Source organism: Sorex araneus, chromosome 1 (assembly GCF_027595985.1).
Source record: "Sorex araneus isolate mSorAra2 chromosome 1, mSorAra2.pri, whole genome shotgun sequence".
NCBI classification, from domain to species: domain Eukaryota; kingdom Metazoa; phylum Chordata; class Mammalia; order Eulipotyphla; family Soricidae; genus Sorex; species Sorex araneus.
Window position 1 is genome coordinate 242322157 of NC_073302.1, and position 13101 is coordinate 242335257.

At 38.0% G+C, this 13101-nt stretch overlaps 1 protein-coding gene across 2 annotated transcripts in view; it reads right to left on the reverse strand.

The window, feature by feature from the left end:
- WASF3 (WASP family member 3) overlaps positions 1–13101 on the reverse strand; it is a 136082-nt gene that overhangs the window by 68340 nt on the left and 54641 nt on the right. For both annotated transcript variants that reach the window (XM_055124601.1, XM_055124597.1), the window contains exon 2: positions 3606–3701. The gene's annotated coding sequence lies outside the window, so the exon portion shown is untranslated. The remainder of the gene's footprint in view (positions 1–3605; positions 3702–13101) is intronic.

The window sequence follows — 13101 nt, forward strand, 5'->3', positions numbered from 1 at the left end:
ACAGAACACCCACCACGTCTTCTCTTTAGGTTTCGTATCTCCAGAATTATTTATTTATTTATTTATTTTGCTTTTTGGGTCACACCTGGCGATGCACAGGGGTTACTCCTGGCTCCACACTCAGGAATTACCGCTGGCCGTGCTCAGGGGACCATATGGGATGCTGGGATTTCAACCCAGGTCGGCCGCGTGCAAGGCAAACGCCCTACCCACTGTGCTATCTCTCCAGCCCCCCAGAAATTATTTTTAAAATCGGAATTTAAAATATTCACAAGGAAGCTAAAGAAATATGAATGATGGATGATCTCGAAAATAATTTCAAAAATTGAACAATATTAAAGAATGTAATCCCTCCAAAATATGACAGAATGTAGCTATAAAAGCATGTGGCTGGAAAAAAATTCACAAGACCACCCAGATAATTTACATCAGAACCAGCCAAGTAATAAGAAGACACCCCTCTGCACAGAGAAGAGGATAATGAAACAATAACACTGTTTTCTTCGCTTACCATACTAGCAAAAATTTAATAATGTTTTATTAAATATTGGAAAAAGAGGGACAAAATAGAGCTAGTTTATGGATAATGTAAAATACCACCAAATTGTCCTTCCATAGGCCTAGATCTTATAAAATTAAGACTACCATATTATGGGTTTAGCATTTCTAATCTTGGTCTAAGAGAAACACTCTCATCATGCATAGGGATTCACGGACAAGAATGTTCACTGGAGCTCTCAGTGACAGTGAGAGGTTGGCAATACCGATGGAGAAAGGTTAGTTGTTAGAAGCCACAAGCAAACTAAGTATCTGCGGTGTGATTTTTTCCATTTGTTAGCATGGAAAAACAGATTGTTAAATTTTAATAAGAAGCTACTAACAATGGCCTTCTCAATAATTCCCATGCTGGAGCTGCAGTGACACTATATTGGGTAGGGCATTTGTCTTGCTCACAGCTGACCCCAAGCCCTACCAGGAGTGAACTCTGAGCACAGAGCTAGGAGTAAGCCCTAAACATCACTGGGCGTGTCCATAAAACAAACTGAAAAAACAGGAAAAAATATTTTTAAAATAATTCCCACGTTTATGGTTGAACTCATCTAATATAAAGTAGCTAGGACTTAAAAAAAATCAAATACAGAGTAGCCAAGCACTGTGATGCATCTTTTACATAGTAACTAATTTAATTCTTATACAATTAAGAAGAAACTTAATATTTCCACTTTATAGAAAATAAATGAAGGTAGCAAGAATTAGATAAATTTTACCAATACCACAAAATCAGTAAGGCAAATTGGATGCAGAGTTCATGTCTCATACTAGTCTCCATAAAAGAAAGCAATAAGCAAAACTCAGTTAAAAAATAAAAAGCATAGTATTCAATATCCCACCTACAGTGATATAACCAAAATGGCTGAAAATGCCTTTTATTTCTTTTGCTTATTTTAATGCTGAGACTTAAGGACAGCTTTGAAAAGAAATGGTAAGTGGTCGACTTTGCCTTCTTTCTAATGTTAGACTAAAGTATTTAGTCTATAATCATCAATACAATGATTATAACATTAGCTGTAAGTTTTTCATATATGCCCCTTGTCAAATAAGGAACTCCTTTTATTTCTACTTTTGAGCTTATGTCATGAATGACGGGTGACTGACGTTAAATGCTTTTTGTACATCTTTTCCTTTCCTTAGTTTGCTAATACTGTAAAGTATATTGATTAATTTTCAAATGTTGAAGCAGTCCTACATTTCTGGAATAAATGACACCTGGGTATGATATAATATCCCTTTCATGTAAACTGTATAATCTTATAAGCAGTATCAATTTTGGTATCACAATAATAATGACCTCATAATGTAGTGCTCCCTTCCATTTTCTGAAGGCTGTGTATATAACTGGCTTTATTTATCCCTTAATACTCCCACAGAATTCACCAGTGAGTTCATCTGGGATTACAGCCTGCTTTTGAAAAGACCTTTTAATTACAAACCCAATTTCTTTAAAAAAAAAAAAAGAGCTATCCAAATTACACATATCTTTCAGGTAATGTCTGAAGAGTTACCAGGATGTCCTTATCTTCCTTTTGTTTTTGTTTTGGTTTTTGGGTCACACCCTACGGTGCTCAAGGCTTACACCTGGCTCTGTACTTTGGGTTATCATATGAGATACCAGGGATCAAATTCGGGTCAGCTGCATGCAAGGCAAGCATCCTACCTGCTATGCTATTACTCCAGCCTCTTCCTATCAATATCTATAAGACCTATGTTGACTACTGGTTTCTCCTTTCTGGCATTTAAAATTTATACTTTCTCTTTCCCTCCTTCCTTTCTCTAACGTGACCATAGGTTTATTAGTTTTACTAGTATCACCAAACAACCAGCCTTTCTTTGATTTCATATTTTTTCTATATATTTTCTATTTTAGATTTTGTTCATTTCTTCTATATTTATTATTTCGTCTTCTGCTTGTTCTGGGTTTAATTCACTTTGAGGCTCCCACTTTCTTGAGTAAAACATTTAGATTATTGCTTCAATTTTACTGGTTAATAAGCATGTAGCATCAAAAACTACCCCTGGAAACACTGCTTTAGATACATTCCACTAATTTTTACGCTATATTTTCATTCAGTAAAAATATTTTCTAATTTCCCTTGTGACTTCCTTTTGATTTTAGAATATGGTGTGATAATTTCAAAATATTAGAGGAGTTTCCCCAGATATCTGATACTACCTTCCACTTTAATTCTACTGTGACCAAAGTACACATATTCCTGAAAACTTATCTGTAATATAAAAGTATGGAAATCAAATTCAATTTTCCAACATAAAATTAATGTGGTGCTATGCCCTAGATCTTAACACATCTTTTCCCCAAAGGATATTAAGAGCAATATCTCTCTCCATACCATCTCAGAACAAAGGATTTTTGTTATTCTCCCTCTACCTTTACACAAAAAAATAAAAGATGATTCCACATATGTCATCTCATTTGCTTTTTACAACTCTATAAAATAGACAAGACAAATGATAAGCATTTTTTATATGAGAAAAGCAAAGCTCAAAGGAACAACTTGCCATAATAGTCCGCTCTGTCTCATTACGTCTGAATTATCCCTCAAAGACAGAGCAATATCGATCATTTAAATCCATATATAATTCAAAACCTCATGAAATGAGGTTGCTGTTGGAACTGCCATCACTTTAGTTCAGCGAAAGTGATGGTGAAACCTTATACTCACTCATCATTAACAAAATTTGGGTAGCAAAGAACTGGCTAAGACAGAGAATACCAAAGTAAATATGCAGAAACATGAGGAAAACGAGAGCCCAGTTTAATATGTTATAAACCATACACAGTCTTATTTGTTTTTCATAGAAAAACATGACAGGAATGCATTAGGTTTTATTTTTACTCTTTCACATTTCTGAATTGTTGATTAGGCTTTGAAGCTCCAAAATTGTATATGCTGGCAGTACTCACAGATTAAATATGTTAATATTTAGCAGTCTGAAATATCAAAATACACTATTTTATTTCACACTGAAATTCTAATCTCTAATGTCACAATAATTGAAGGGCTATAAAGAATGAAAGGCAGGCTTACCACAGAACCGCCGACTTAGGAGTTGCAGAAATTTCCCTCAGGTAGCATCACCCCTTCGGCTTAGATTATCAATAGGAACAGCAACCGAAACTAAAACTAAAAAGAAAACACACAAAATTAAACACCGATGAGCAAAATGTTTTAAATCTTCAACACCATCTTAAATACAAATATCACATCTCAGCAATTTCATCAAGGTAGTTCTAATCCCACAGCTCTTTCTTTTTTAATTGGTTTAAATAAGGAGCTAATAGAGTGTGTGAATTCCTAGGTAAGACCAGCTGACTTTTTTTAGGAATAAGCTCTGAAATGAACTCCAAGGAATTATAAGCAACCGCCTCAGGACAGAAAAACGGAAGAAGCAAGCATCGTGCCTGAACAGTTTTAATTCAGTTACTCAAAACACATCCTATTTAGGTTTTGTTACAGCCCAAATTTGGTTTTGACACTGAGTACATATATTTAGTGTACAGAACTGACTAGTGAACTTCACACAAAAGAACATTCACACAAAAGTAAGAGCATTTGTTTTAATTTCCACACAAATATTTAAATTCAAAACAAATTAGGATGATCACTTTATAAAATTACTTTTGCAGTGTGGTCACATCCACATACTCCAGGCCACTTTCGGGTCTGTGCTGAGGGTGCCTCCCAGCAGGGCGGGGGGGAGGGGGGGACCACGAGGTACTGGGGATCAAAAACAGCAGTCCTGCAAGCAAAGCATGCACCCCAAGTTTTGGAGCTAGTAAGCCTTTATGTTTCAATAGGCCACATAAGGGTAACCGACTGGATTCTATGGGACGTCAAAAGAACGCCTGGCCACCCACCTAAGAGACAGTCAGATTTCTTTGTCACGACCCTGAATGAAAAGTTTGATGCTTTTCGTGTTCCTGGAGCGAGCAGACGCCATTGGGTTACAGCAGCACTCGAAAGGGATGAATGGAGACAATACTAGCACCCGCTCGAGCAAATTGATGAGCAACAGAGTGACAAGTGATACAAGTGATATAAGGGTAAAATACTGACAAAGAGTTGATACGTGCTGAACTGACTTTATGAAGTTCCTCCAGGATAACTAATATTAACAAGAAGTACAAAGCAACCTATGTTATTTATCAGATTGTGCTCAAGTTATGAAAGCTCTTAAGAGCATACTATAGTTTCCTATCCAGAGTTTTAATTTACTTAGAAAGACCACATACAAGAAAAATGTAGTGATGAAGCATTCATTCAGCAAAACTTCATCCAGCATGTTCTAAAATAGCCCCCCTCTTTAAATACTTTCAACATAAAATGAGTAACAGAGAACTTTCAAGTATTCTGTGTGACTAAGCTACACAGGTGGTTACAATACAAGAAGGTAGATATAAGAAAACAGGAGCTTCACACAAGGGTAAGGAAAATCATGCAATTTCCATACCGAAGGAAAGCAACTTTGTCTATTTAAAAGAATTGTCGGGGCCCACCTCCTATAGCCTTGGCCACCTGAACTTACCCACTGAGAGATTCCTGAGCTAAGTCTCTGAGAAGATGCAAATCAAGCAGCTACACACCGATACCCTCAGATAAAAACTCTGGGGTGCCATTAGGAGGCGGCTAGGCTGAGTCCCCACCCTGACAAAGCCCCAGCAGCCATAGCCACACCCCCCTGCTGCAGCCACATCAATGACCCAGGGCCTAATTCCACTAAGAATCTGTGCAGACTTGTCCCAGTTCTACAGATCCTGAGGTTTCTGGACACCTCCAAATTCCACAATCCTGAAATTCCATGAGGAGCACACCAAATTGGATGAGAAAGTAAACATAGACGCCAACTAACCTCAACAAACAAACCAAAAAATCCAACAACACAGAAGGCTCAGCTAGCAATAAACAGGTTAGTAAATCCTCAAATACAACAACCCCATGGTGAGATATAACAATTTTCACAAATTTCCTTATTATTTTATATATTATAAACAACATTGTAAATCGTGATGTTTAAATTTTTTAAAAAAAATAATAAAGAACTGTCTAGTGGTAAGGTATTTTCCTTGTACACAACCGACCAGGTTCAATTCCCAGAACCCCATATAGTTCCCCAGCTCTGCTAGGAGTGATCCTTGAGTACAGAGCCAGGAGTAAGCACTGAGTACCACCAAGTGTGATCAAACTAAATAAATAAATAAGCAAACAAACAAGCTGTCTGAACACACATAAATTACATGGAGTCTGGTAAAAAATGAGAACCTGTATCCTTAACACAGTCACTAGCACCTTGAAAGGATGCAAAAATGTAAAAATAAAAGACCATTCAATGATACTCTAATTTATACACATCCTTGTTTGCTTATTTAAAATTAAAAGCAGCACATCATTTTCTTCCCCTTCCTTAGGAACAGCTGTACAGAGTGCTGTTGATTATGCAGAGCAAAAGGCAAAAAGTTTTCCCAAAGTAATTTGCATATGTGATCACCTTGCTCCCAAATACAGAAAATTATACCTTGGATTGTATAGTGTCTGGACCAAATTTAACCACATCATTTTATCTGCCTGATTTTGAAAGTAACCAGCACTATTTGCTGCTTTAGAGATGGTTGTATCTCACGAATTTTGCCTAATAGTGTCATATTTTTTGGATAATCAATCCTGTTTAGCAATCATCTAATCTTCCTCTGGGACAAACAACTACTCTATTTCATTGTTTAATCATCACATCCTGTTTTTCTAGTAATGCCTCCACAATCCTTTTAAAATTCTCAAATGATGGTCACACTCCATTTTTTGTGAAAAAAGGCATAATATGCAACAATTATACAGTGAAATATGATGTGAATTTGTGTAACATTAGTGTGAGATTATAGAAATATTACTTTCTCATTAGCTACCGCTGGTAAATGTTTTCCTCAGAATTAGCCGAGTGCTAAACTATCACAGATGTTTAACTTAGCCTTCACAAGACAGATAAGCATCTTCATTTCAAAATGAAGAAACTGAATATTGGAAGGTACCCTGTCCTGGAAACTACATTTCCAAAGGCAGGGTCAAGTTAGATCAGTCTGACCACAGTCACTATTCTTAGTCCGTCTTCCCTTTCTTCCCTTGCACATGTACACATGCATTTGCCTCTCCTGCTGAGTTGCTAATGTGTCTAACCTAAGTCAGGAACAGGAAGGGTCTTGAAGAATTAACCAGACTGACAGTGCCTGATTTTACAGGAGAATGTAATACCTTTAACTCCTTTGAAGTTGCAGGCTAAAGTTATTAAAGTGAGACCACCATACCTCACTGGAGGTGCCATTACTAGCAAACCCGGTGAAATACATTTTTATGTAATACCATAATTCAAGTTCTGTTTCTGTCTCCTGCTTGAGCCCCGAGTGATGCTGAAACTGCTCCTCCATGTCAACAGCTGAAGAGTGTATAGTTGTATAGTTGCCTTTTAATTGTTTACCACCAGACTTATGTTCCTAATACTGCTCCTGGCTACAACTCACCTCCTTTCTTCTCACTGCCACACGTCCAAACTGTCTTGCGCTCAGAATGTAATCTAAGCATAGCCTCCTCATTCATCTGCTTATTAAACATGTACAATGTTTATGAGGCAAAGACTGTAAGTTCCTAACCTGGAATATCAAAATCTAGTTCTGCACCCCCAAGAACTTCAGTCCACCAGAAGTCTTATTTTAATAAATAAATTAGCATTAGGTATGATGGTTTAAGATACTAGTAAGAGCACACAAGGAAAGAAATGGTAAGGAAGGTTTTATGGCTTTCATAACACTGCAATCTTTATTCAGATGGCACATGATGAAGTCCTAATATAAAACAGAGGGGAATTTTAATCATTTTGCTTGGCTTTGAGCCACACTTATCTGTGCTCAGGGCTTACTCCTGGCTTTGTGCTCAGAGATCACTCCTGGCCGTGCTGGGGGACCATATGAAATGCCTGTAATCAGACCTGGGTCGGCTATCTGCAAGGCAGGTGCACTATCTGCTGTACTACATCGCTGGCCCTTAATGGGAACAGCCTTGACAGACAAAGGTACCAGGTGATCAAATAGACAGTACATTGCTATGTCTCTTGAGAACCAGGTCAAGAAATACCAAGGCAATAGAGTTTAGGTAAACTCTCTTCCAGACATGTCCAATATGGAAGCTCCCAGCCACAGAATATTCAGCCACACACATGATATGTGGTTAGAGTTACTGAGGAACTGAATTTTAAATTTCATTTTGTTTTAATTAATGTAAAAGGAAAGAGGTGATGAGTAGCTACTGAGTTGAATAGTGTGGCTTCCCCAAGGTTTCGGGTTTGAGAGACAAGCTGAAAGAAATGATTCCTGGTACCAATGGAAAGGAAATGTGAAGATAAAAAGTGTAAAGATAACCAAATATGCGTTAATAGATAAATGAATTCAGCCAATGAACAGAGAAAACAAGTGTGTGATCCATGGCTCCAATTTGTGCTCATGATACCTTGAGCATCAATCTACTTCTTTTATTTTTAACGAGCCAATGATTGGCAGAGCTCCACCAGCACATATGCTTAGGCCAGTGGTGGTGTTGAGGGGTCACAAGAATGACACAGTGGTGCTTGGGGGCACAGTCATTGTCAGGAATCAAACTCAGGGCCATTTGACCTATCTTTGCAGCCCCTCAGCCTAATTTCTTGGTTTGGGGTCCTACCCAACAGTGCCCCAGGGCTACTCCTGGTGCTCTGATCAGAACTATGTCCTGGCAGTGCTTGGCGGGCCATATGCGGTGCTGGTGATTAAAATTGGGGCTGGTAGGATAAGCACCTTAAGTACTATACTATTCTCTAGCCCCTCAACCAAATTCTTAAAATACCATCACCAAGGGAGCAGAGAGACAGGAGACTGGAGCACCGCGAGGAGGGATTCCTGAGTGCAAAGTCAGAGATAACTCCTGAGCATCGCCAGGTGTGAGCCAGCCCCAATCCCCCCAAAACAGTACCACTAAGTTATAATTTCATGTCAATTTTTGAAAGGAAAACAAGTAATATATAACTTAGAGGATAATCCTACACTAAAGATAATCTTGATTAAGCCAAGTTAAGTGACCACCTAGTAAAATGTCTTTTTCTTAGAAAGAAAGAAAGAAAGAAAGAAAGAAAGAAAGAAAGAAAGAAAGAAAGAAAGAAAGAAAGAAAGAAAGAAAGAAAGAAAGAAAGAAAGAGAAGAGTCAGTTATGTGGCTCAATGATTGTTGGAGTTCCTGTTGGCAAAGCAAGCTGGACAACAGATTGAACTGCAAGAATGCTCCCAAGACCCAGACAGAAGTGACACAGTGGAGCCAGGGAGGAGGTGGGGGGGATGGGGGCTAACATTTTCCAGATAGATCGATGATTGGCAATCACTGGTGGCAGGGTTTGGAACACCTAGAATCTAGACAAATAACTACTTGGCAACTGTGATGACAGCTAAATAAATAATTTTGTTTCTACTTATACCAATCTTCCCCAAGTAACCACTGATCTAACCTTAAGTCTCCCATTTACCACCTGCCCTTGTCATATGTATTGTATTCTGTTTTCTCCTCTATAATCACTGTTTACCCTGAATTAAATTTTCTACAGTGCCATCAGCCTGTAGTCTGAGTCTATCGACCATCAGTCATAGACTGCATCCAAATCGGCTCCATGTACCCAGGTCACCAGACACTGCGGGACAGTATGAAGTGATAAAATGAAAAGTCTTGCATGTGTGGGCCGTGGACTCAATCCCCAGCACCACCACCAAAAACAAAATGAGGATAAGGAAGTAAAGAACAGACCGCTTATTAATAAATTAATTAAGTGACCGTAAAACAGACTGTAGAGACCAAACACTTCCTAAGCTGTTCTGCTATGTCCCTCTATATTCTGGCCAGATAAAACCTGAATTTACCTTATGGAATTTTCATTTTGTCCTATAGAACATGTTAAAGGGTTTATGACAATGCAGTTTTCCATAGAAATATGCCCTTTATTTTAAATTATTCATGACACTAAAGTCAATGTGAAAAAAAGAATTCTGTGATATGAAATCATGTCATCTGAGTGCACTGTTTCAAGTGATTCACTGCTCATCAGTCAATATTATCCTAATCTGCTTACAACAGGATTTGCTTACTATTTTGGTCCTTGCATCTCTCCTAAGCCTCTGAATTCAAGTTTTCCAGAAATGAGAAGTTGACCTAAGTACAACAGTCAATAAATTCCAGGTACCCTTATTTATCCTCTATGTTTTATAGTACTTAACACTACCCAAAGTCTTTTTGTTTTTATTTTTCTTATTTAAACAGCATGGCTTACAAAATTGTTCATGATACATTTGTTACAAATATTCAATATTCCAACACCAATCCCACCACCAGTGTCACCTTCCCTCCACCACTGCCGCTGTTTTCCCAACCGCCTCCCAAGTCTGCACCTTAGCAGGCACAAAATACTTTCACTCATAGTACCTGTTACAAATAAATGGCTAATGCAATTATCTGCACTGTAACACTGCCATCCCATTCATCGATTTGCTCGGGTGGGCGCCAGTAACGTCTCCATTGTGAGACTTCTTGTTACTGTTTTTGGCATATCGAATATGCCATGGGCAGCTTGCCAGGCTCTGCTGTGCAGGTGGGATACTCTCAGTAACTTGCCGGGCTCTCTAAGAGGGGCGGAGGAATCGAACCCAGGTCGGCCGCGTGCAAGGCAAACGCCCTATCCACCGTGCTATCGCTCCAGTCCAATGCAATTATCAAAAATCAAAAATATTTCAGTAAAAAAAGATTTGTGAAAATTGTTATATCTCACTATAGGGACATTAAGTCCGTGTCTGAGGGTTTGCTATGCTGTTGTTACTAGCTGGGCCTCCTATGTTAATGTTTTTGTTAACTGAGCTTAGTTGGCTACTATGTTACTTTCCCATCTAATTTGGTGTGTTTCTACTATTTGTCAGTATTACAGAGTTTGGATCAATTCCAGAATATTTAGCTGGGCAATGAACTCACATGAATGCCATTGTGGGATGTGAATGTAGCTGTCAGGGCTTCCACAGAGGGTGGGAGGAGGCTCTCCATCCCCATTCAGAGAAGACCCCAGAAATCTCACCCTGGAGACCAGTGTACCTGGAATTTTGGACAGTCTGGCATCTCTGCAGAGCTCAGCCATGAAGCAATGGAGTCGGGGCTTTGGCTGGCAGCAGCTGTGGGGGGTGTGAGTGTAGCTGCCAGGGCTCCAACAGGGCTGGTACTCAGTCTGCCCCATGCCCAAAGGTTCCCCCTGAGTTTTCAGTGGGGAGACCACTGTGTCTGTGATTTCTGTGGCTAGCTGAGCTCTTCCAAGATCTAATCATGAGTCTATGAAGCTGAGCCAATAAATGAACTACATGGCGGCAGTGATGGAATATCTTAACCTTACTCAAATTCTTAAACAATTCTCCAATCATGAGATGTCACTGCTGTACTTAACTATTCACATATCAAGCTCTATTTACAAGATTGTTCACTCTTTTTTTTTTTTTTTTTTTTTTTGCTTTTTGGGTCACACCCAGCGATGCTCTGGGGTTACTCCTGGCTTTGCACTCAGGAATTACTCCTGGCGGTGCTTGGAGGACCATATGGGATGCCGGGGATTGAACCCGGGTTGGCTGCGTGCAAGGCAAACGCCCTACCCGCTGTGCTATCGCTCCGGCCCCAAGATTGTTCACTTTAAACTTCAAAGATGGAAACTATTAACTTTTATGTAGCCTCTATTAGCTTCTATTAGGACCTGAACAAAATAAAAAAAATTAAGAGGGAAAAGATATAAACACAAAATATTTAAGATTAAGAGCAGAAGGGACAGATTATTAGTGAAACAAAGACACTGACGTTCTCTGAACACCTGCGTCTTCCACACTCACAGGTACATTTCATCAATCACCAATGAAACCACATTATTCTATGAGAATGCAGGTGATTATTATTTTTTAAAAAATAAGTAATTTTTAGTATTCTGTTCGTGTACAAGTGACTTCTCACAGACCCAAACACAGGAGTCATAATTCAGTACTTTTATCCACTTCAGTGGAATTAAAGTGGAAGTAAGGAAATAACAAATATTAGAGCAGATAGGAACTAAATAGGAATCAGAAGATTGCTGAACATGATCTGGTTCTTCAAAGCTCAGACAAGACTGAAAAACTCTTAGCTAGGTTCATGATAAAAAAAAGTCTTAATACATGTCAGGAATGAACGAGGACATGTTAAAAGATGCCACAGACTTGTAAAGAGTCATACAAAACTGAGCTTACATGGAATGTGGTATTTCGCAGAGGGGTCCTTGGGACGCTGGTAGGGGGAAGTGGGCTCTCTGGCTATGGGCGAGGTGTTGAAATGATGTAGCCATAAAAAATATAATTAACAGTATTGTAAATCTTGGTAGCTTACTAAAAATGGTTTATAAATAAATAAATCAACAAAGAAGGGTTCATTAGAGACTACCATACACAACTTTATACTAGTAAGTCAAAGAATCTGAAAGGAATGGACAAAGATATAGAATTAGACAACCCTTCTAAGACGAAGACAAAGGGGAACAGAAAACCTAAATAGGCCAATTACAAGCAAGGAACTGAAACAGCTATCATGTTCCCCTAAAATGAATGCCCAGGTCCACATGGGTTAGCTTGACAGTTCTACCAAACCTTCAAGGCTGACCTTTACTAAGTCCTTTCCAACTTCTCTTTCAAACTGAAAAAAAAACCAGGAATTATTTTAAATATTTTTCATGAAGCCATTGTTACCTTAATATCTCAAAAATATTTAGAGACATCATCATGAGAAAACTAGGACCAATATTTCTAATATACAACAAATTCAAAATTCCTTCCGAAAATAAATTCAACAATACATCAAAAGGATTGTACATCATGACCTAGTGTAATTATTCCAGGAATGCAAAGATAGTTCAACATATACATATCAACAACATATACATATCAACAAAAGGAAAGATTAAAAATCAAGTAATCATCAGCAGATGCAGAAAAACTTCTGATAAAATCCAACATCCATTTATAAGGGCAACTCAAACAAATGGGGATGCAAAGTACATATATCATCATAGGACAGTCCATATACAAGAAGTCCACAGCTAGCATCATATTCAACAGCAAAAATCTAAACATATTTCCTCCAAAAACAGGTATAAAGACAAGTATATCCACTTTAGGCACTATTATTTGACATAGTAATAAAAGACCTAGCCATAACAACTAAATAGGAAAAAAGAAAAAGATATATATCTTAGGAAAAGTATAAATATTAATATTTTAGATGATAAGATAATATAATAGAACTCTAGTTATTTAGTTTTCCACCAAAATAATATTGGAAACAAAATGATGGGCTACAAACTCAATATACAAAAATCTGTTGCATTATGCATAGAAAACAATGAACTAGAAGATTAAAAAAGCGAAAAGTAGTCTGCTTACAATTGCATTAGAAAGTTTCAAATATCTAGGAATCAATTC